The sequence below is a fragment of the Coregonus lavaretus genome (genome assembly GCF_964263955.1).
Source record: "Coregonus lavaretus genome assembly, chromosome: 6".
NCBI lineage: Eukaryota > Metazoa > Chordata > Actinopteri > Salmoniformes > Salmonidae > Coregonus > Coregonus lavaretus.
The window spans coordinates 28,117,022-28,141,672 of NC_139993.1; the positions used below are offsets into that span (position 1 = coordinate 28,117,022).

At 43.7% G+C, this 24,651-nt stretch overlaps 1 pseudogene across 1 annotated transcript; it reads left to right on the forward strand.

Moving 5' to 3' along the window:
* The first annotated feature begins 217 nt into the window (after positions 1-217).
* Positions 218-7,120, forward strand: LOC311131003 (tudor domain-containing protein 5-like; annotated as a pseudogene). Its single transcript has 11 exons — positions 218-447; positions 690-1,192; positions 1,575-1,691; positions 1,797-1,984; positions 2,440-2,649; positions 3,004-3,019; positions 4,364-4,414; positions 4,685-4,885; positions 5,077-5,256; positions 6,681-6,764; positions 7,001-7,120. The product of its transcript is annotated as a tudor domain-containing protein 5-like (transcript).
* Positions 7,121-24,651: the final 17,531 nt, after the last annotated feature.

Consider the following 24,651-nt stretch of genomic DNA (forward strand, 5'->3'; position numbering starts at 1 on the left):
ATGGGGGAGGATTCTTTGCACATTTCAAAGTGTCATTATTGAGAAAATGCATTGGCTTGTTTTATATGTGATAGACATTTACTTAAATATTCAAACATTCAAGCAACATTCACAGTATTGTATTCCAACACCCAACACCCCCCTCCCCACTTATATACTCTCATACCCTCACCTCTCTCTCTCTCCCTCCCCCTCTCGCTGTCTGACAGTTGACAGAATGACCCAGGAGCAGCTGCTCTCAGGCCTAAATAATTATGTGCGCTCCCTGCTCATCTCAGCCAAGCAGGGCCTGACCCCCAGATCAGCTGAGGCGGGACTACGTCAACATGCTGGGCCACCCCATGCTCCTGAGGACCCTCGGCTTCCGCAACATGCTGGACATGATCCGGGAGATGCCTGACGTGGTGTACATTGACTACCTGGAAGATGGCAGCTTGGTGTTGAAAAGTAAGTAATACTGAGCACTAGTCCCACCTTTGGCTTATGAAGTTATAGTGTTTTGGCACATATCATGCTTTTGTTTTCATGTTTATGGAGTTAACATTTTTGGTTCTTCTTTGAGTATAGTATGCACTATGAGGAGTCTGAGAAGCTGAGCACAGATATCGTTGTACAACACAGATGTCAATTCCACTCCTTTCCATTCCAAACTCAGCACACAAACCTATCTCTCTTTACCCATTCTGCAGCAGTGGCGGACGACACCACCAGAGGCATCGTGGAGTTGGTGGCCAGACAGCGCAGCGCCAACAAGGCCCCAGCTTGGCGTGGTGGCGTGGGCTTCTTCTCCCAATGCTACCAGGAACACAACCCCATGGTCCTGCCCCAGCACGGCCACGCTCCCCCGGCACTGCCGGCCCAACTCCGCGCCCAGCTCCGCCAGCTGCTCTCCCAGGGGGCCGTGGGCCTGTCGGAGCTGGAGACTGCCTTCGCCCGCCACTATGGCTTCCCTTTACGTGTCACTAACTATGGCTTCTACTCCATCGCCGGGATGCTGCTGGCGGACGCCGACCTGGTGGCGGTCACACAGAGCCGGACGGGCTCCCTGCTGCCCCTCAGGGGGGGGGAGGTGGCGCCACTGATGAGGACCAGACCAAAAAAGCAACTCTTCTCACCGAAGCAGACATTCCAAACGGTTCCAGGAGTAAGGCAGATGACAGACAAACAGAAAAACAGACAGACAAACTCTCAGGTTGGTTGGTTGCCAGATTGTAGAATTGAATTGATTGAATTTCTACTCAGGCACACTGCGCATTGCATATATCCATTCAATGCATCCTGCAAAGCACATACCCGTCAAACACACCTGCGGCGAACACTTTGCGGCTACTTCTGAAGTGTTTTTGTTTACGATTTCTTCACGCTATTTTCAGTAAAATGACGAGTGTAGTATTGAATGGTAGAGTTGGAGTAGTCCCTTCATCATAGATGCATTATAATCAAACTAGTTATCTCTCCCTTGTCGTGACAGAAATTATTTTCTGTATTGCTCTGTCTGTTTATGAAATCCAGTCCCGGTAAAAAAAAACACCACAGTGTACAGTACTCAGAATGATGTGGCATCACTCCCTGAGGCTGCAGGCCCTTACAGCCCAGAGAGGGACCAGGGCTCACAGCCAATGGAATACACAAACCAGTCTGAGCCTGAGCCCACCCAGAACAGACAACTGTTTCAGAAGTGTGTCACCAAGGTGTGTGTGATGCTGCCTTTACCCCTGTGATGTGTGTTCAGCCACACATAAATAGTTTCCCCCTTGATCTTGTTTCTGATTGGGTGCAAAGCCCTCCAATGACATTTACGACGCGGGGCGGTGGTTCCCCCGGACGCCAGGCGAGGCAAGAGACTGAGGGCCCCCACGCCCAGGGGCCCCCAGGAGCTGGTGGCCATGCTGGTGGAGCACGTGGAGTCACCCTCACACTTCTACATCTGCTTTGACAAGAGCCAGGAGCCCCACGCCCTGTAGAACATGATGATCAAGATGAGGTGAACAGCAACAACAATAACAACTACAACAGCCCTCTGCTAGACTGGAGGGTTAGGGAGAGGAACATGAGGCTTCCCTGCCTCAGTGGGTCAGATTTGTAGTCATAGACATGTAGTCCAATTGCCTTATTCTGTATGAATGTGCCATAACTGGTCATCTGTATTTGGCGTCCACCATATTGCTCTCAACTAAGTGTTTTCAGATCAGTGCAGATGAAGGACAGGAGACAAGGGGAGGAAGCTACTGAATGCTATTGAGATCCTATGTTTCCTATCCTACCCTCTTTCTCTCCCTTCCATTTTCTCCCTTCCTCTCTAACCCTCCTTCCCTCACTTTCTTTATCTTTTCCCTCCCTCCCTCCCATTTTCTCCCTTCCTCTCTAACCCTCCTTCCCTCACTTTCTTTATCTTTTCCCTCCCTCCCTCCCTCTCTATCCATCCTTCCTTCCTTCCAGGAGCTGCTACACCTGTCCGGAGGTGTTGGAGCGCTACCGTCTGCCCGAGCGCTACGTGCGACCCTGCCAGGTTTGCCGCGTGGTGTCCCAGGGCATCTGGTTCTACCACGTTGTCGTCCATTGGGTCCTCAGCGACACCCTGGCTGAGGTCTACTATGTGGACATTGGATACCTCACCACTGTCCAGAGGAACAGCCTCAAGTTCCTCAAGTAGGGCCCTGACTGTGACCAAATGGCACCCTATTCCCTATATAGTCCACTACTTTTGAGCAGGGCTCTACTCAAAAGAAGTGCACTATATAAGGAATAAGAAGTGCACTATATAGGGAATAAAAAAACACTTGTTTTGATCTGAGAAGACCGGACATCCAGTGCACTTAAAAGTGAATAGGGTGTCACTTGGGATGTTGCCAATCTCTTCCTTACTCTTGCCCAGACTAATCAACAGCCGTAAAATGTAGTCCTTTTATTGGAAGTGAATGTTTGTATCCCTGGTCTCACCATGTGTTGATGTGTTGCTCTATGCAAGGTGGTAACAGAAGGAGTTTAGTCTCTCCCTCTCAGGTCGTGTTACTCAGAGCCAGTGGCGGCTCCTGAAAAAATTCTCAGGGGGGGCAATTTTTCTGATGATTTAGGTGACCTACACACATTTAAAAAAAGATATGTCCAGCAACAACATGAAGACAGGGGCAGCATATAAGTCAATACCAGAAGCATTTATTGACTGATCTCAAAAGTGTTGGCTTACCAGGGTTGGTGGAGCCCTCAGTTTCATCTTTGCCTCGCAAAGCTAACTCAAACACTCCGCAAAACTTCACACACTGGATTAGCCGGCTGAGGATGTGGCGGTTCTTGCTAATGTCGTAGTAAATATATTTGTTATAGTGAATATGGAATATGATATGTTGAGTAAAATGTTGTGCTAAGATCTATTTAGGTCAGGAGCTGGTTATAAGTTCTGTTCCTATCCAATAACAATGGACAAAAGGGTCCTATCTTGTCAGCCTTGTCAGTTTCAGTTCTCCAGTAAACTTGTGATTATCAACACTAACCTCATCGTTGTGGCGGCGGACAGCTAGCCTGTATCCCTCATCCAGTTGAGTGGGAATGTTCACTCTCCCCAAAGCAGACAATCTCAAACAGCTATCCATGTGGGTCTTTGACAGCTCATGTTTCTTAATCTTTCCTGAAAGATGGTGCATGTCCGTTACACACCAGTCGCTGTCCAAGCGGTGCTGTCTGCTGTGCCGCCTTCAGGGTGAAAGAGTAAGCAGGGGGTAGCAGAAGACTGCATTAGCTACATCGCAGCCTGCTAGCCAGGTTTTTCGTTCGTACCAATTTTTGGAAAATCCTCGGGTGTAGGACTTCCCCCCTTTAGTAGAAACCTGTTGAATTATTAAATTTGGTCTGGGAGGTCCTAATTGTTTCGTTGCCAATTTATCTTCATTTGTTCGCCGACAAAAAGGAACTTCTTTCAAAGACACAATCGAGTTGCACTGAAGCCTAGCCATTTTGATAGTAGTAGTGAATTGATTGACGAGGCTACCCGCTCTTTTCTTAGTTACGTTCATGGTTATGTTACGTATGACGAAAGCGCGTAAGTGCAAGCCCTCAGAAACCCATAGAGATTGTATTGAAAGCTCTGATATTTGAAAAAAATAGATTTTACATGGGAGTCTATGACAGACTTCTGGGCGATTTTCAACCTGACTGAAATCGCCCCAAAAGGGGGGGGGGGCATTTGAAGCACGACTTTAGCCTGATTGGACATTTAGTGGCACTGTGGCAGATCAGACGTCTAGATTACAACACTGATAACTACTGTTGCCGTGATATAATTGATTAGAAAAAAAATCCCTTCCTTTTCCCGTTTGGCAGTGCGTCGCCCATATCGCCCTATTGAACACACCGCCCCTGCTCAGAGCTCCCGGCACAAGCAGTTGCCTCATCGCTGTATGGAATCAAGCCTTTCGGTGTAAAACCTAATATGATACCGTTTACACAATCTTACATGACTGATATTCCCATCCCTGGGCCCGTATTCATTCATTCATTCATTCATTCATTCATTCATATAGAGTAGAGTATTAGTACTGATCTAGGATCAGATCACAACCCATCCCTTTGCCATCCATATAATCTAAAACTAATCCTATATCAGCACTCCTCCTGTGACTTTGAAACATACAGACTGGTCTAAGAACAGCTTTAACCCACCCCCTTTGTGTTCTCTCTCTCCTCCCAGGGCAGCTGGAGTGCCAACGCCAAGACCTCCTTCCAGAAGCTGTGCTGTGAGCGCGCCCTGGTGGTGGACCTGCACAGCTACCACGCCAGCTTCCTGCAGCTCTTCCTGTGCGACAGGCACACCCAGGAGGACGTGTACATCCACAGCACCCTGCAGGCCCAGGGCCACGGACTCAGCTGCGCCCCCGCCGTCAGCGCAGCAGTCGGTCACACACACACTACACACACACACTACATTCACAGATTACACATGTTAGCGCACACACATGCTAGCACACACACACTATAGTCATACAGACACACACACTATAGTCATACAGACACAAACGTTTCCCATTCAATGATCCAATGCAATCTCTCATAACCTTCTCTTCATCCTACCCCTCCTCTCAGTTGTGTGGCCAGTTCAACCTCGTGAGCTTCTGTCTGGGCGAAGGCGTGTTCGACGAGGGGATGGAAATAGAGGACGAAGAGCCCACCCTGGAGCCTTGCCCCGAAGCCACCACCAGCACCACTCCCCAGCACACCACCATCCACCCCCAGCCTAAGAGCTCCCCTTCCCACATACACGCGGTACAGAACAACTCGTCTCTCTCTCAAGCACATACGAATACATATGGACGCACACACACTGACACACTGACACACACACACACACACACACACACACACACACACAGACAACTCTGTCTGTCTGTCTGTCTGTCTGTCTGTCTCTCTTTCTCTCTCTATCTCTCTCTCTCTCTCTCTCTCTCTCTCTCTCTCTCTCTCTCTCTCTCTCTCTCTCTCTCTCTCTCTCTCTCTCTCTCTCTCTCTCTCTCTCACTAACTATAGCATTCTCTCCTCCTCCGCCACACAACAGCCCTTATCAGAGTAGAGGAGGCTCAGGCAGAGCAGCCCCAGCGTTAGTAGCAGCGGGCCCCGCTCCAGCTTTAGCTCTCGAGCTCCTCCCTAAGTGAATTACTGCCACACTCCCTCCCCACCCACAGGGAGGGAGGGGGAGAGAGAGAGGGAGGGGGAGAGAGAGAGGGGGAGAGAGAAAGACAGCAGGGGGGGGGGGGAGGCAGTTAAAGTCGTTCTGCTGAAACGGGAAAGAGATTAATTCCAGTGGTCCGTCAGGTCTGTGTTATGTGGGGATGGAAGAGGGAGAGAGAGCATCATCCACCCCTTATGGACACTGTACTGTGTTTCGCTATGTGACGGACCCCAGTAAGACTAGCTGTTGCCATTGGCATAAAAGAAAACATTTGGAGGCGTTTTCAGCTTTAGACCTGTTTGATTTTCGCATTGATCGAGATCGTCTTGTCCTGATGCATTTTGGAGAGTTGATAGTGGTAGCCCTCTCCTGCAGTCAAATGACCGAATTGCCCTCTAGTGTCCTCATTGGTGGGATGTTATTTATATTTTTCATCATTTCATAATTAATAACCTTTTTTTGTTTTTTAAAGCCGAAATTACGGTGTTTCTTTGTCGAAACGGTTTTGCTATATTTTAGTCTTCTGTGATGTATATAAAGTGTAATGCTGGGATGTAAACTCAACATTTAAAATATTGCAACTCTTATCTGACCTGGTACAGGTGTCTTATTTTTTTTAAGCCCATAATCATGTGTGTTAGCTGTATACTTTTGACTTTTAAGACTACCAAGAATTTGTTTAAGACTACCAAGAAACACTCTGTGTGACCCTGATTTAGCCCACTGCAGTAAAAGGACATTAAGAGTCCACAGTCTCATGATGTGCAGGGAGAGAATGATCATATTTGCCAAAAATTATGTGGCATAAGTTAGCAGCCCTGTTGGAATACTTTTAAAATATGTCCTTCCTTCCTCCTTTACCTGAAGTGATCACCTTCTTACACCGCGGGGTTCGGGAAAGCCATATAATGGAATTGTTGCTTATACCTAGCCCATTGGGTTATATCAGTCACTTTGTCAAGGATAGGAGGGAAGAAGGATGCGTATAAAGTGCAGTAGTTGAATAATCCATATGTTTTAGACCCCTAACCTTGTGGGCGGGAACAAAGCCAAACAATTGGAGGAGCTGCCTGACCTCCCGGCACTGGAGTTCATCGAGGTCCAGGTATGACCTTTGACCCCCCCGTTACACACTCCTATCAGAACATAGTTCTAGAACAGGGTGACATTAAAATATATTGTTATCATGTGTGTAATTAGCTTGGTCCCATATCCGTTTGTGCCAACTACTTTGGTCAATCGTGATGAGACCGCACAAACAGACCTGGAACCAGGCTAATGTATAATGCAACTGGGTTTAAAAAAGGAATGATCTAATGTTGTGTGGTTATATTTCTCCAGGGGGGCCAGAAGGCAATCCCGTTTGCAGCTCTGCAGAGTAAGAACCTACTGCTGTGCTGTAGTGACTGGAACCAGGGCTGGACACCCAACCCCACCACTACCCAACTCAAACCTGGGTAAGGCAAGGACACAGGCCAGACCTTTTGGTTGCCAGATTGAAAAATATTTTTTGAAATAAAATGTTTAACATAACTAAATAACCAAAGTCCCAACTAGACTGTCCTATATTCTACCTGAGGTCCAGTTGTTTGAGTCGTTATCTGGCAACGTGCCTTATGCTCACATGACTAAGCAGCTGGTTAGAACTAATTTCATTGGAAAGCAATTGCAGTCTGCAGTCTCACCTCCTATTGTCATGTTGTTTGTCACGCATTAGACCTCTGCCCCTGCACATCCTCCCGGGACGGCCCGAGGCAACGCACACATAATTGTTTGTTAATTGGAAGAACAATTCCTCTCTCACCTATGTTCTCATTTGTGAACTCATTAACCAAAAGACTGGAATGAAAAATGCCTGTTTGTGCCATATCCCTGCGAGAGGAACAAAACAAAACATAAATAGGCATTGAGATTAGCTTTTTATTTCCATTGATTGGTTTTAGTTTTGTTTTCACATTCTTCTAAAGGTAGTCTCAATTCTGTATGTTGTGTAATTGCATTGTTTGTACCTGAGATATGGATTCGACTTAGCCAGTTAATGCATGAATAAACATTCCTACCCTTTCTCTCCCCCGGACGTTTCAGCCGCCCCCTCCTCCACCTAGTGCGGGTGTACCAGTGAGCTGAAGCAGCCCTGGCATGTATATGGTGGAGGTAAAGTGACCCCTGTGTCCCTCATGCCCCCCCCTACCACCCACACTGAAAACCCTGAGCCTCCAAACCCCCGGACTGATGCAGACCCAGAGTGACTCATACGGTACGGTTAACATATCACACACACGCAGTAAACTAACCATTACTTACATACATACACACACACACACACACACACACACACACACGATGCAGTAACCATTTTACATGCTCCCCCCCCCCCACACACACACAGGGGTTAGCCGGAGCACTAATGATACTAGAGAAATGCAATGAAATTAGCCTGTGCCATTGACGCAAGCAGAGCATATTGATTTCAAACCTGCATCTAGTGGATGGCCCTGCACTGAGAAACTGACACAGATTCAATTAGACCTGTTACCATAGCTATTTGCCCCAATTGTGTTACCTTATTGCATTAGGCTCGATATTGATACACTGTTACAGTGCAGTGCTTTCGGTTAAGCTGTGAACAAAAGACCTGAACATTCCATGAAGTACAACAAGCATGCTGAGCTTTACACAGAATGTGCCATGTTCAGCAGCAGTATTACGTCTATGTCTAGCTGTTATGTGAATTTTGGGACAGATCCTAACTTGAGATGCTTAAGCATAGCACACATACCTCTGACTTTCACAGAAATCGTGTATTGAAATCTAATTAATTTAATAATAAAAAATCCCCATCAAAATCAATCTGTTTTTTTGCATGTTTGTCAGACCATGAGACATCCCAAAAACGTCTGTAGCGTCCGAACAGTTTTTGACGATATGTTTTTCCATATATGAAACTGTTATTCAGTGCGTTTCTATGGGCTAATAGCAGTAAGGCCAAATTCATCAAATATTTTTTTTAATATATTGTTTTATACCTAAAGGGGTCCTAAAATTCCAAATCAAATAGCTAAATGATCCTTGGTATGACAATCTTAAAACAATTCCATATGTTTGCTTAGTAGATCAACGGTGACAACCATCCTTAGTAGATCCGATTTGGTCCCTTGTAACTTGCTGTTTGAACAGTCAGTATTCCAAAACGGATTTGAAAAAAAAAACTGTTTTGAGCATTAAGGCCTGCAGTTTGAACAAGGCTTTAGTTTCTTGGTTTGATATTGATGTCATGTAGCCCTCTCCCATGTTTTTGCTAACACAATGAGGAATGTGTGCTGAGTTGATCGCTCCTTCCTCGAAATCTAAAATAATCAGAAAGGTTGTTTTGTAGAATTTTGTTTTGTAGAATCTTTATTTTACCTTTTGGTCTACTGTGTTCCCTCTTTCCATTGTCAGGTGCAAACTTCAAACTGGTTGCAAAATGCTTAGTAAATGTGGCCCAGGTGCTGTCCAACCAAATATGGCCACACATTTCGGTAAAATGACACACAAATGACGGAAAACTTTTGAAATAGAGGAAGTACTGTGGACAGCAATGCCCATACCTGTCGCAAAAGACCATTCGTTGTTGTTTACAATTTCAAAACCTTTTCTCCTGTTTGTGCCAAATGATGCTGACCCAAAGTAGTCATCATGAGTGTGAAGAGGTGGTCAGGAGGTAAAAAGGGAGGTTAAAGAACAGAAGAAAGCTACCTCTCGCCCTCCATCGCCCCCCACTGTGCTCTCACTGGCTCCCCTGCCCTCGGGCCAAGGCTGCCTCCACCCTTCGCCTCCCTGTGCTCCATCACGTCTGACGGAACTACTAAACCCCCCAACCACGACCCACTGATTCATCCCTTTACTCACTCGCTCCCCTCTTTTATTCATGCTCTCTCCGGTCTTCCTGCACTCTGAGGCGCATCACTTCCAATAATACGTTACACCGTGTCGCAGTGTACTCAGCGAGAGGGCGAATCATCCTGGAATAATTACGGGAAAAACAATAAATAAAACAACTTGCAGTGGAGCGCCAAACTCTCGTCCGCATCAAGCTGTGAGTGAGCCGAGTTGACGACTTGTTTCCATATGACTAAACTACTCTCTGCTTCATCAGTAACCACCACCCACTCACTCTGCACCGCTGCATCTAAAAATGTTCCCCCTGTCAAAACGATCACTGTCAGAGGACACGGGGGAAATTATAAAAACAGGAAATTATCCAAACAGCATGTCTTCTTCTACCGAGGTGCTGCCCCTGCCACGACTAGACCTCTTCCGTCCTCCATTTTGGAGTCAATGGCGAAGCAGGGGTCCGGATGCACTCGGATGTGCAGGTGTTGTGTCCTTGGATCCTCACTGGCCGCTGTGCACTGAACTCTGCGTCAACTACCTTCTTAAAGGGTTCCTTCATTTACATTTGTCATTTTTTTTGTCATTTAGCAGATGCTCTTATCCAGAGCGACTTACAGTAGTGAGGGCATGCATTTTTTTTTACTTTTTCTTACTGCTCCCCTGTGGGAATCGAACCTACAACCATGGCATTGCAAGCGCCATCCTCTACCAACTAAGCGTTAATGAGCCCTGCTCCAGCAGTCCCGGAGGAGGCCTGGTCATTTAGAAGGCCTTAGCAGGGAGAACATACGCTGCCTTCAGGGTTATGCCTCATTGCAGTTCAAGGGGGGGCGGAATAAACAGAAACAAGATTAGCCTTTGAAACGTGCAGCAATACTCTCAGACTAGCATATGTTATAATGCTGTTTAGCCAGTGCTTGACAAGTCGGTCCATTGGACTAGTTCACCGAAATTCACAAATGACATTATGCTATAGAGAACTCTGTTAAGGGTTTATACACATTTTCCATGACTTCTTCATGACTTTTAACCAAATTTCCATGACTATTATTATCGCCTACATGAATAAGTAAGCATTATTGACACTGGAAGGCTGCTGTATCTGATCCCATGTAGGCCTACCATCCCCTGCTGTTGTGCCTTTGATCAAGGCACTTAACCCCCCACAAAGTAGAACTGCACTGTTAGTCACATGTTGTCAATCTGGAGAGATCCTGGGTGTGAAGGCTTTTGATCCAGCCCTGAAACAGCCAAGTCTGCTAATCAAGGTCCTGTTGAGCAGCTGATGTTTAGCCTACAATGTGGTTAGACCAGGGCTTGAACAAAAGCCTGCACACCCAGTAGCTATCCTGGAGGATGGTTGCCACCCTTGATATAAAATATTGTAACATTACAACCAAATACTTTTGTTTTTATACAATTATTTCCTCAATCAATGAATCAGGGATCAAATTGATAAGGTAGGCTACTTCAAAGCAAGGTATCTAACTAGAAATGTTTATATAAGGCTAAAATATTCATGTTTCAGAGGAGATCTATGCACAGCAAGTTATTTGTCAATCAGGCTATTCTTAGAATATTTTTAACATTGTCGCAATTACATGGCTACTGTTTAGTAGAGGGGGATCTCAGTTTTCCAACGGTGCAGATTTATTTAGGCTATCTACAGTACCGGTGGAAAGGCGACAACGACATTAATGCTTAGTTAGCTATAGTCAGCTAGCGAGATAACTGCTACAAGTTATGTTTTGAATTGGCTATATAGTTAGTCTGTTGTCTGTCATTAGTTTATACCTGCAGCTGAAATGTCGCACTCTCCCTACGCCGGCAATGGCCAGGGGTGGAAAAAGTACCCAACTGTCATACTTGAGTAAAAGTATAGATACCTTAATAAAAAGTTACTCAAGTAAAAGTGAAAGTCACCCAGTAAAAGTCTAAAAGTATTTGGTTCTAAATATAAAATACACTTAAGTATCAAAAGTAAAAGTATAAATCATTTAAAATTCCTTATATTAAGCAAAGCAGACGGCACCATTTTCTTGTTTTGAAAATTTACAGATAACCAGGGGTACACTCCATCACTCTGACATAATTTACAAGCGATGCATTTGTGTTTAGTGAGTCTGCCAGATCAGAGGCAGGGATGACCACGTGTTCTCTTGATAAGTGCGTGAATTGGACCATTTTCCTGTCCATTCAACATGTAATGAGTACTTTTGGGTGTCAGGGAAAATGTATGGAGTAAAAAGTACATTATTTTCTTTAGGAATGTAGTGAAGTAAAAGTAAAAGATGTCAAAAATATAAATAGTAAAGTAAAGTACAGACACCAAAAAAAACTACTAAGTAGTACTTTAAAGTATTTTCACTTAAGTACTTTACACCACTGGCAACGGCACACTCGTACTGGCACACACGCAGCACACACAGACATTCACTGAAGGGTCATTACGATAATAGCTGTAATTTAGATTTTTAAGTGATTGATGATATTTTAAAGTGAGCCTTCATGAATTATATTAACAATGACCTTTACATGACCTTACAAACCCTAATTTGACAACTTGGAACAGCGCATCATGCACATTCAGGCTGGTGCATTTTCAATCTGCGCAATCTCGAACAGCCAGCCTACTGTCACACACAGATTCACAGACTTGCGGCAAATAAACTTGAACAAAGCGTAATCAGGAAATGAATGCCCACTCTCAATTGCTATTCAATGCAGATCCCGCCTTCATTCTGCTTTGATCAACCTTTTTTGCCTTGGTGTGTGAATCTGGGCTAGGCTACTTTGTTTTATAGAGGAGCAAAATTAGAAGTGCCTGTAAGGCGCTCCTGACAGCTCCAGCCCAAGTCCAGCACTGTGTAGCAGTGGTCTTAAACCTCTGGTCCATGGACCAACACCGGCCAGAGATGTTGCTAACTGGTCCCTGGCCATAGATGGTGAGCTGACACCAATTTTATTCAGTTCTTAAGTGTTAACTTTAATGGAAGTGGTCCTCAAGGACAAATATTTGAGTATTCAAACTGACATTAGTATTCGATTATCTATGTCACATTGCTACATAGCCAACAAGGATAGACCATTACTTTCCAAATGTTAATAAAACAACAGTTATGACAGTTTGTATGAGTGCGCACCATACAAAAGACACACCGGTAGCCTACATTCCTGTTTCGTAAGTGTAGCTTGTTGTTATTGTCGGTCAATCACAGCGGCGCTAAAGTCAGAGGCACAATGTGTACATTTCTAATTAATGCAAAATTGACTTAAAATTACGGAATTAAGTTGGCTAAATGAGAAGGAGTAGGCTGCAATGATCAACCAACATGTAGGCAGTTGTTTAATATGAATGGAGTTGTTGTAGACAAGGACGGGGAGCGCAGCAAAATAGCGTAAATTAGCGGACTATGTTAGCTAGCTAGCTGGCTACTGTAGCTAGCTAGCTTCTTTATAACGATTTGATGCAGTCAAGACAGGCACTACCAGATGGTATGATAGATAACCGATGGCAGCAAGTGAAATAGATAATAAACAAATCAGAAATTAACAGTAAACATTACACTCACAAAAGTTTCAACGGTATAGAGACATTTCAAATGTCATATTATGGCTATGTACAGTGTTGAAAAATATGTGCAAATAGTTAAAGAATAAAATGGAAAATAAATAAACATTAATATGGGTTGTATTTACAATATGGGTTGTATTTACAATGGTGTTTGTTCTTCACTGGTTGCCCTTTTCTTGTGGCAACAGGTCACACATCTTGCTGCTGTGATGGCACACTGTGGTATTTCACATAATAGATATGAGAGTATATCAAAATTGGATTTGTTTTCGAATTCTTTGCGGGTCTGTGTAATCTGAGGGAAATTTGGCAGGAGGTTAGGAAGTGCAGCTCAGTTTCCACCTAATTTTGTGGGCAGTGTGCACATAACCTGTCTTCTCATGAGAGCCAGGTCTGCCAATGTCAGCCTCTCTCGCTATGCTCACTGAGTCTGTACATATGATTTTCGTAATTTGGGGTCAGTCACGGTGGTCAGGTATTCTGTCACTGTGTACTCTCTGTTTAGGGCCAGATAGCATTCCAATTTGCTCCGTTTTTTGGTTGATTCTTTCCAGTGTGTGAAATAGTTATCTTTTTGCTTTCTCATAATTTGGTTCTGTCTAAATATGTTTCTGTCCTGGGGCTCTGTGGGGTCTGTTTGTGAACAGAGCCCCAGAACCAGCTGGCTGAGGAGACTCTAGGCTAATCTCTCTGTAGGTGAGGGCTTTGTGGTGGAATGTGTGGGCATCGCTTCCTTTTAGGTGGTTGTAGAATTCAATTGCTATTTTCTGGATTTTGATAACTAGCGGGTATAGTCCTAATTCTGCTCTGCATGCATTGTTTGGGGTTTTGCGTTGTACAAAAAGTATATTTTAGCAGAATTCTGCATGTTGAGTCTCAATTGGGTGTTTGTCCCATGTTGTAAATTCTTGGTTGGTGAGTGGACCCCAGACCTCACAACCATAGAGGGCAATGGGTTCGATAACTGATTGAATAATTTTTAGCCAGATCCTAACTGGGATGTTGAGTTTTATGTTCCTTTTGATGGCATAGAAGGCCCTTCTTTCCTCTCTCTCTCTCTCTCTCTCTCTCTCTCTCTCTCTCTCTCTCTCTCTCTCTCTCTGTCTCTCTCCCCCCCATCTTCTGCTGAAACAAGCAGAACGCAGCGCACCAGCTCTCTCCTGAGTCGCGCAAGCAAGTCTCCATTGAAGTTAGATTTTTTTAAACACTATGTATTTAGATGATCCGGATATCCCCCAAAAAGATGCTATTATTCAAATAGTGAAATTATTTCAAACGCCCATCCCTAGTCCCAGCAATAAAAAAGTTAATAAACACTTCTTTATCCTTTGCTTCTCAGTCTGACAAGTCGCAGGTTGAATAGAAATCTATATAGGATATACTGAGGGTCACTTTGGTGATTCAAATGTAATACTGCAGACCAAGAAGCAACCGCAGGCACCGTCATCTGATCACGTTTGTCGTGTGTAATAATTTTCAAGTCACACAAAAAAACAAGAATGAGGAAGATATCCGAGATAAAGGACAGTAGAATGGTAGACAATCGAAAGTAGACCTATGTGTTAAGTCCAAACCTTTGTATGATCTAGTCGCAAGTGCCATCCCATCTTCCTGTTCACATTGTTACCCCAAGAAACCTATCTCAGTGCATATGGACCGATATGCAAACATACGGTAAGCAATTACACACACGCACACGCGCACACACACACACACACACACACACAGTCATTAGCTGTGTTTGTGCTCCCCCTCTCTATTCCCCCCTCATATGCACTGCTGGGGTCTTCTGCTGCCACTGCTTCCGTCTCTGCTGCTGAATTCTAATGGCTTCAGCCCAACCCCGCCAGCACCAATAATAAACTCCATATTCAAGAGGAGCCTCTGAGCACCGGGTTATTTGAGCATTTGTGTTTGAGAGGCACAGCGGGCTGCAGAGAGAAATGTGTAAAATGAGGAGCGTATCTATTTGTATCCTCCTTTGAAAGTCTTATCTCCAATATATTACATATGCGGAATGAATTAATTGGAAGCAAAGTGAGCTTTTCATTTCCATATTGTCTCTCGAACCCCTCCGGGCATATTTGGTTGCGCAGACCAACTAACGCTGGTTAACCATTGCATGAGGGTTGATAATCCAAGTTCTATAGACATTACAGTGATAGCAATAATATTTTCCACGCTGGTAACAAGCATTTTGTCTCTTTTCACTAGTAAACGCTCTAGCAACCTCATCAATGAGGGAAAACCCTCGTATACGAGTAATTGGACAGGCAACACCACATACTGTATATAACTTAACTGAATAACTGGCCAATGGAGACTTGGTGGTTTATGGACTTGGTGGTTTATGTAAGGCGGTCAGTCAGAGGATGGGGTGGGGAAAGAGGGCGGCCCGCCGATGGATGGGTGTGGCCACAGGGATGGGGTGGAGTTGGCCACAAATAGATGTGTATTGTTCTTGGGTCAGTACCCGAAAACATTCTCGAGAATGGGTTTTTAACCACGAGGTTCAAGATGGCAATCCACTCCTAATTCGATCAGACATGTACTGGATACCACTGTGCCGCTACAATCTGCAGTACTCAAACACAGTTTACTGTAGTCAAGCACAGCTCTCGTCTGCTGCTCTGCTGGCGTTGAGGCGGAGTTAATATGTGATGGCACTAGTGAGGTGACAGTTCCATTACAGGTTATTTATGAGGGCCACGTGTAATAGATATGCAGATACACAGTGCAACTCTGTCAGCAGTTGCAGAATCATCGTCTAGATGGGGAGTGTGGCAAGGGTCTGGGTCTTCAAGCTGCCATCCTGAATGTAGTAGCAGGGACTTGTGCCCCAAATATGCCCCACTGGCGGGTGAATTTAAGTTATCCTGTTTTACTCTTGGGTACAGATTATTAAAGATTGTTATTTATTCCCATTTCATAGAAAGAAAGCTTTTTAGACAAAAAGTTGGTAGTACTGGCAATGAATGTTCCCTGCAATGAGATCAGTATACTGTCTCATTGGCTTCTCTGTCTATCTATTGCTGGCTATGTAAATTGGAGCTGCAGTGCTAGTGAGTAAGAATTCAGGCTAGTGAGCGTTGTTTAGCAGGCGAGGTGCACAGCGGAGACAAGTGGCAGAGGCCCAAATGACACCCTATTCCCTATTTATTGCACTTATTTTGACCAGGTCCTCTGTTCAAAAGAAGTGTACTAAATAGGGAATAGGGTGGCGTTTGGGACGCATTCGGTGGGTCACATGATGGATGGATACGCTTACAGAGAGCCGGTACAATGCTTAGTCATGATCAATCATCTCCCACACTCCTCCGCTGTCCCCGAGGTCATTTGTTCCTCTAACACTGTCTGCATGTTGAATATACACCAACTTTCACCCTGTGAAAAGCAGCTATCCAGTGATCCACTGTATGAACTGTATAACACAGTGATTGATGTCATAAGACTGAGGGAAGCATTATGCCCCTCCATTTGGCTGAGAGAGCTCTGCCCAGCCCAGTAGAGTGTGTGTGTGTGGGTGGGGGTGTGTGTGTGTGGGGGGGGGGGGGGGGTGTAGGCAGGCCAGATAAGCAGCACAAAAGACCCTGCAGCCCAGTAAATGATATTAGCTCCGATCTGACCACCACAGACCTCGCACTCACCAGGAAGCTGCTGGTTACCATGGATACAGTCCAGTTCCCCGCCCCAGGTTGTCATTGGTCTCCTCAAGGTAGACTTGATTATTGGCTATGAATGAGGAACAATCAACTACGGTAGCCTGTTAACATTTGCAATAATTGTCCCCCAATTTAAAAGTCCAAAAGCAAGAGAAGATTATGTATTCTCATAGTTGTTAGTAGTAGATGTTAGTTGGTTTATTATAGTAACATAGTAACAAGGTACACACTGGTTCCTCAAATATCCATTATGCAATTGTATTAGGGTCACATGGAGATCAATGCTATAAGAGTTGTCCTGCAGTGAATGACAATTTTACATTCCTTGTTTTTATCCCTCCCTTTCATTGAATCACCAATTGCTGTTAATGCGGAGAGTCTGGATAGAACTTACACTAACTGCTTGCTTGTGTGTAGTCATTAGTGTAATGGATGCCCGTATGCAAGGTTGATTGAAACAAAACGCTTAGCCTTTACATTTGGGCCTTATTATTGTCAATGGGCAAAATCACCACCATTAATAACCATTAGACAGACGAGCTGATGCCGAGTCTCTGGTTGCGTCCCAAATGGCACCCTATTCCCTATTTAGTGCACTGCTTTTGACCCATAGGGCTCTGGTCAAAAGTAGTGAACTATGAAATAGGGTGCAATTTGGGACGCATACTCTGTGTTCCTGTAAGGTCACTGCTCTCAGAACGTCTGGGTGGAACGGACTGACCCAGCACTTTAAACACAGATCTCGTTTCACACTTGGTCCTAGCATCTCTACTGATCAATACACTTTGTCCAAAAAGCACCCAAACTCCTCAGTCACATGCTTCAACAATGCCCTCCACACTACGTCCCTTCCTTCCCATGGTATTTCTATCAAAATGCTAGAATCTATACTTCTCATGTGTCACTTTTCTTCCCTCACCACCAGTATGGTGGCACACTTTAAATACTATGAAAAGTTATTCCAACTTTTTTAAAGCAATTGGAAATCTGTATAGTATATCTGTTCACACTATTTTGAGAGGCCCCTATAAATGGTCTATAGATTTTCAAACTATCAACTGCAAATCTGTTGAACATCTATAAACCATATATAAGGGGACTCTCCAAATAAAGTGTCACCCTAGATCTACCTCTTTCAATATCGCCCATGTGCACTGTAGATTTTGTGGCCTATTATGGTTTAGGTCAGGGGAATGTAGCCTATAAGTGACAAACTCCAGGATGGATCCATTCCAAACCTAATCAGGACGTCTGTGCACATATGCCATCTCCAGGGCCATATTTAGTGAACTATGAAATTACTATAATGGGGAATGGAAGGGACATTGAACTGGAAATCGTATGTCATCAGAGAGTGTGTGGGGGAGTTGAACTCTTGATTTGATATGGTTGACCATTAGGTTTCCCATCAACTCAATCTAAAGGTAGTTGGGCACTGGCGCATATGCCTATTGGCCGATCTGCCTATTATATCACTCCTGTATCATGCAATGGTCGTGTATCATACAATTATTGCAAGTAAAAACAGTATAGGCCTATATCTACTCTGTGGCTGCATGTTGCTTACACAAAGTGAATTGCTGTCCAAGGCACCATTCATTGCTGGGCTCTTCAGGACCTTGGACAGCTGCCCCCACAGTCTCTTAACCACAACACCATCTCCGGTTTCAAATAAAGAGGAGGGTTGATAGCTCTGTCGATGTTTGCTGTGCCTTTATTTTGATTGAGTAGCCTAGATTAGCCTAATTAGTGCAGATGATTGATGGCAAATCAATCATGATTAGCCTCTTTTTGTAATTAAAGTTACTGGCATTACTTTAATTTATTGCTGAAAACTTCTGCATTCCTGAGATGAATTGCAATTATCTCGCAATGCATGACTGTATATTTTGTCTCCAATGGGCATGGCACCAATACTACAATTTATGTGGTAGATACATTTGAAACAACTGTGGCCAGGGACATCATTTAAACAAAACCTCATGGCCACTAGGGCAGGGACTCAAATGTGCCCCCTCAATTCGTGACGATTCCTCTTTTACTTGCACCTAGGTTGGCTAATTTAAGTGGCATTGCACATTCATAGGTTGGCTAATTTAAGTGGCATTGCACATTCAATCTCTCTCTCACCAACCTAACCATTCACTCATCCACTCCTAATTTGTTGGATATGGATTTCCTTTTTGCGCAGAGAAGACAAGAGGTTCTCATGCATGACAAAAGGGGCGCAATATTGTAAGTTCCATCATTCTTTCCAAACAATAATTTGATGCGCATTCATTATTTGCTTTTCACTACAAGCCTGATCGCGTGCATTTCTGCCATATCCTTTTCGTGAGTGGGCTACATAATCGTGACGATACCTCTTTCTCACCGGATGATAGTGGCTATTATTGTACTCTGACCTCTGTTGAAATTACTATCCAGCACCAAGACGGTTGCGTTCTTCCAGAGACACCGCGCGCGCAGGCTACTCATTGGATGAACGTCTGCCGCAATCTGTAGCCTATTCAAGTGCCCTTTCCTTCTCTTCTTCTCGGAAATGCAATAACATTTGGGTTGGCTTTTGTCGTGGTAAAACTCAAGAGGAATACTGCAAGTTGAGGAAACGAACAATGTAACACTTACAGTGCCCGACAAGTAAGTATAGCCTGTTTTGTGATGTGGACTCAATTATAGGACGACGCGAAACGACACAACCTCGCTCAATTATTATATATGTTCTGGAAAACCTTAACAACATTCCTACTTGGTCAAATAAATCCAGACGTTCGATTCAGGTAGGACCGCATTGTTTATAAACGGGTCTGGGTTTGCTTTTGTTTATTGACTTGACAGGTCGATAGAATATAGATAGATTATGAAAATGATTAATGCGGCGATGGGGAAAGAATTTCACTTTAATGTGTGCCACAGGGCTAGATAAAACAGTAGGTTATAATCTGGCTCTCTTGAGTCTATTCTTGGAGTTATTTGAACGTGAAATGCGCCTGTCATGGGTATCAGTAGTGGTTAATGGAGTCCAGGGCGCATAAAATCTACTGATTGTAGAATGTATCTGAGAATAATCTGAATCCATCACACAGGCAGCACAAATCTGAACTTTTTTTCAGTAATTGTTTTTTTGACCAATCAGGTCAACTCTGAACAAGAGCTGACGTGAAAAGATCTGATGTGATTGGTCAAAAGACCAATTAGTGGAAGAAAGATCAGAATTGGGGTACCAGTGTAAACAGCCTATGCAGTGCTTGACTTGGACTGAAATAGGTGCCAGTATTCATTTTGGGTGCCAGTACTGTTTATATTTAGGTGCAGGAGCTCCACAATACTTTTGAGCTAATATTCTATAAGAGTTACAGGCGCTCAAGCAGTAGAACATTTCAGGTGCAGGTACTCCGATTCTGTGAGCTCCTGCCCAAGTCAAGCACTGAGCCTATGTGTAGGCTATCATTTCCCTTTATACCTCACACTCCCTTTATACCTCACACTCCACTTAAGTATTTCTGTGGTCGATTGTATGATGGGATAGCCTAACAGCACTAGCCTGTATTCTCTCCCCCTAAAATTAGAAACATTTGTGTATTTTGGGTGTGCTGCTTCCATGACTGTTATATTGAAGAGGAAATCAGTTATGCACACACACACACACACATACACACACACACACACACCATACCACACCATACCATACCACACACACAGAGCCAAATGACGTGGTAATGCTGCAGGTTCGGATGTTGAGCCCACTGACCCATGCACACAGAGAGGGGGAAAAAGACAACTCAGTAAGAATAAGATTGATAAGGTCTCTGACTATCTCTCCATCTCTCCCTAATTCTTTCACCTCCAGCAGAGGCAATGCTGCAATAGACTGATTTCCCATGGGACTCTGCAGTGTGTCCATACTTGGCTAACATAATATTGAGATCAAAAGACCACATCCACAACAGAGAGAGGATGTGCCATGTGATACTGTACTTACAGTGCAAGCCCAGAGGCTTCTGTTGATGGAGCAGATAGCCCATGTCTTGACTGAGGGTTTATTTCCATTTTACCCGTCTTAAACGGCACACTGCATCGCTGAGCTTTTTCACTATGTACCAATCAGTGTTTAAAGTTCAAGCAAGAACTTGATGCTGCAGTATTTATCCATGTAGAAACTCTCAAATTAGAAATGTAGTGAGGCGACCAGTAATTAGATCTTAATAACGATAATGTTTGAATACTGAGATTAAGGTAATTTTCTACTCCTCATATGAGAATTAATCACTGCCACTACTCACCAAATTCATGACATAAGCTGTCCTTCTAAAAGTTTTATATCGCTCATATCAATAAATATCTCTTGCATTTTAAGTTCTGAGATCTCAGTGATGATTAAAAATACATACAGCACTTCAAGTAAAGTGAAAAGGCAGTCGAGTTAAAATGTCTCATTCACTAGAAGAGGAAACTCCAACACCAGGAGAGGGCTTCATTGACCACTGAAGCGGCTAGCTAGCTGAACTAATATGCACACAGAAAGGCACCACCTTTTATCATACTCAGAAACCAAAGAGTGGAAAATCCTTTATTGCTGCTTTCAGTTGTCAATTTAATCAAGAAGTGTTTAATGCTGTATTTTGCCCAAGGAAATCTACATTATTTAAACTTGATGTTATCCCCTTCTGGTTTGGTATCACCTATCCCCTATACTTGGCATAGAAAAGAAATCGCCCTCTCACCTTGCATTTTGGTCATGTTTCCAAGCCACCTCTGGACGGTGCCATAGATGTATTCTCTCTGAGAACATGCAGAGATGAGTGCTTTTTCAGGGAAATGGAGGAGGGGAGAATCTCAGCTCGAATACCTGGCTAAAACTACCATGTGATGGACAAATATTGTTGCAGAAATTATATTTAAATGATTTAAAAGCCACATTTTTACAGTTGCAGGATCCTGGCGTTTCCAAGTGCAAAGTTAGAGGCGGCTCTATCAAAAGATGAATGTGATTATCTAACAGAGGAGAGAGGGAGACCTGGAGAGCTGAGGAGGAGCATTCAACACTCCAAAGACCATGATGAAACCATGTTTTAATGTAATTGGACAAAGAGTAACAATCCACTGTTATAGCTGGAGGGCTGCATGAAGGCAGAGGTGAATGGAAACAGAGTACTCCTGCAAATCAGTTCTGCGCTGTCTATTCCAACATTGCCACGACATGCAAAGTGCACTTAAGATTTGCCCCATCTCTATACGATGTAAACCATATAGAATATTTAACGATCAATCAACCATAGCTAACTGTAGTTTTTCTGCATTCGGGGTGAGGAGGTAGATCTTACCCATGGGAATGCACTTTGTGGGTTTTTCTTTTTCTGTTTGCACAGCAGCTTTTCGGGTTGGTGAACGTACCATGCTGCTCAGCCGAGTGCTTGGGGCGATGCGCAGTGTGAGGAGAGCAGCAGCACATTGAAACACGGCCAAGGCGAATGAAGCCTGTGAGGCCAGAGTTGGAGGCAACCTGGAGGTAGAGCTGGGGGCAGATCCCTGGCACAGCACCTCACTGGGACCTGCATTGCTCTTGGAACAGTTCTACTGTACTTGGGAGTTGCGCTTTTCTGCTCAAATAGGGTGACGTGACTCATCGGCCACACTCTCCAGTTCTGTTGCTGTTTTTACTTAGGAACAAGGAAGCCTTTTCAGAAACACTTCATTTGATCTATTGCAACGTTCAGTTGTCCTTAGCTGGTTTCAAACGTGCAACCCCCTGCTTTCCACATAGCTGATGTCTTGTGAGTGTTTGGGTGCAGAATAGCTGCCTATTTGTGCACCCAGTTACTGTACTGTAGGTGCTGGCTCCACATTTGTGGTAGTGGAGTAGGGGTGAGTTATCCACATGTAATCATATGTGATTTGAGAACTAGTGAAGCACTATATCAATGCAATCCACCAAACGATGAATTTGTACCAAATGCCCAGGCTGTTGGTAGGGTTGTAATGTTCTAACTTAGCCATTTTGGTCGCTACACTATCCCCTTTTTCAGAACACTCCCTCTAGCTCACGTACCTCCCCATGGTAACGCCATCCCACTTCTGACACCAATAGGGGAGAGTGGGGTAAGTTGAGAAATGTTTTACATTCAGCATCACTCCATCAAGTGAAATATAGTAACCTTTCTAACAAAGATATCTACATATATTTCAGGATGTTGTATATCCCTGGAAATAATCAGAATTCATGTAAACATTACAGTTTTGAAAACATAGCTTGTCCAAAAAAAATGGTCTCTTGGCACAATTTACCCCGTGTATGAGGTAAGTTGAGCTGTGGGACATGGTCAGTTAAGCTACCTATAAATGTCTGTACTGAATGAAATATTACCATTATCTTTTTAAAACCATGTCTATCACAATCACTTTGTCTTTGAATAATTTTAAGTATATTTTAACACAGGCGTAACACCTAACAACACACTGTACTTTTAAAAACATTTTAAACATATTCCAGGCCCTCATATCCCAGCAATAAAGCCTTGCATTATGCCAGGGAAGAAAACACTACAATTTGCTCACTTTGCCATTGGCTCAACTTACCCCATGGCCATCGGCTCAACTTACCTCAAGGCAAACAGTTTGACTATATTAGCCCACACAGCTACAAGGATGCACTTTCATGCTAGGTTTAGGGCATCATATTGAAGCTTATAGAGACCCCAACTGATGTACAGAACAATCTTTAAATTATCTACTTTGGTTTAAATATAAGATACAAGCGTCATGAAACCTCTAACACAATAATTTAATTTGACTTGGTAAAAATCAGTTTTTTGGACCGTACTTGCGTACCACTTTTTCCATGTGGTTTCTTCTTTCACAGACTCCATGAAATGATGACCTCTTCCTAAATAGTTGGTCAAATGATACATTTTGTGTATGGTTTCAACTTGGCTCAATTTATCCCACTCTCCCCTATGCTGCAAAGTAAGGGGCTAGTTCTTGTCCCTAGATGGTACACTTTAGCTTTCTCACACATTAGTCATTCAATGTTTTGAAGATGTGGCCTCTAGAATCTTGATTTAAAGTCCAGGATATTGGCATAGTTTCAAGAGAAGACACTAATTCATGATGAACAATGTCCGTTCATTTTAAAGATCCTGCAACGTGCTAAGTCGTAGTTTACTCTTACTGCTGTTTACACCGTCAAGCTACAAGTGCATGCATATTTAGCTAGGGGCTGATTTAGCGAACTGCAGTACTTTGTGTGGAGATCTTTATAATAATAATAATAATAATACCAGCCAGGATGTGTCCTATAAGCATTCCCATCTCATGGAGCCTCACCGAGTTAAGCCCTCGAACCAGTCCTCTTCTTGGGGGCTCTTTGAGTAAACAAATGTGAATTAGGATGCTCTCAGGCGTGTGCTGAATAAGGGCTGAGCACTGCTTCGCTGCTGTACTGCCTGTGCTAGGCCCGACATCTGAAGCCGTCTGCTCGGCTAGTCGGCTGTCCTTGGAGTGAGAGAGAGAGACAGACAGACAGATGAGACGTGCACGCTGAGCAGAAGAAAGTCAAAACCAGAAGGGCAGAAAAACATTTAAACCCATTCTGGGATGGTTGTCGTCATGTAATTATTGGGACATCTCCCATCAGCATTACTGTAACATGGTCTGAGAATACCAACAGAATACCATTACTATTACAGTAGCAGTGGTTATCAAAATTGTTAAAAGGTTTTAAAAACAATTGTAATAAATGCAACAGTTGGACAATGGATGAAGATATTCCAAACTTTTTAGTATTTTTTAAAATCCATTAGATATTGACTGAATTATAGCACATAAAACATTTTATGTTCAGGGATTTTGGTGGGAATTCAGGTGTTTTTTCATAGAATGCA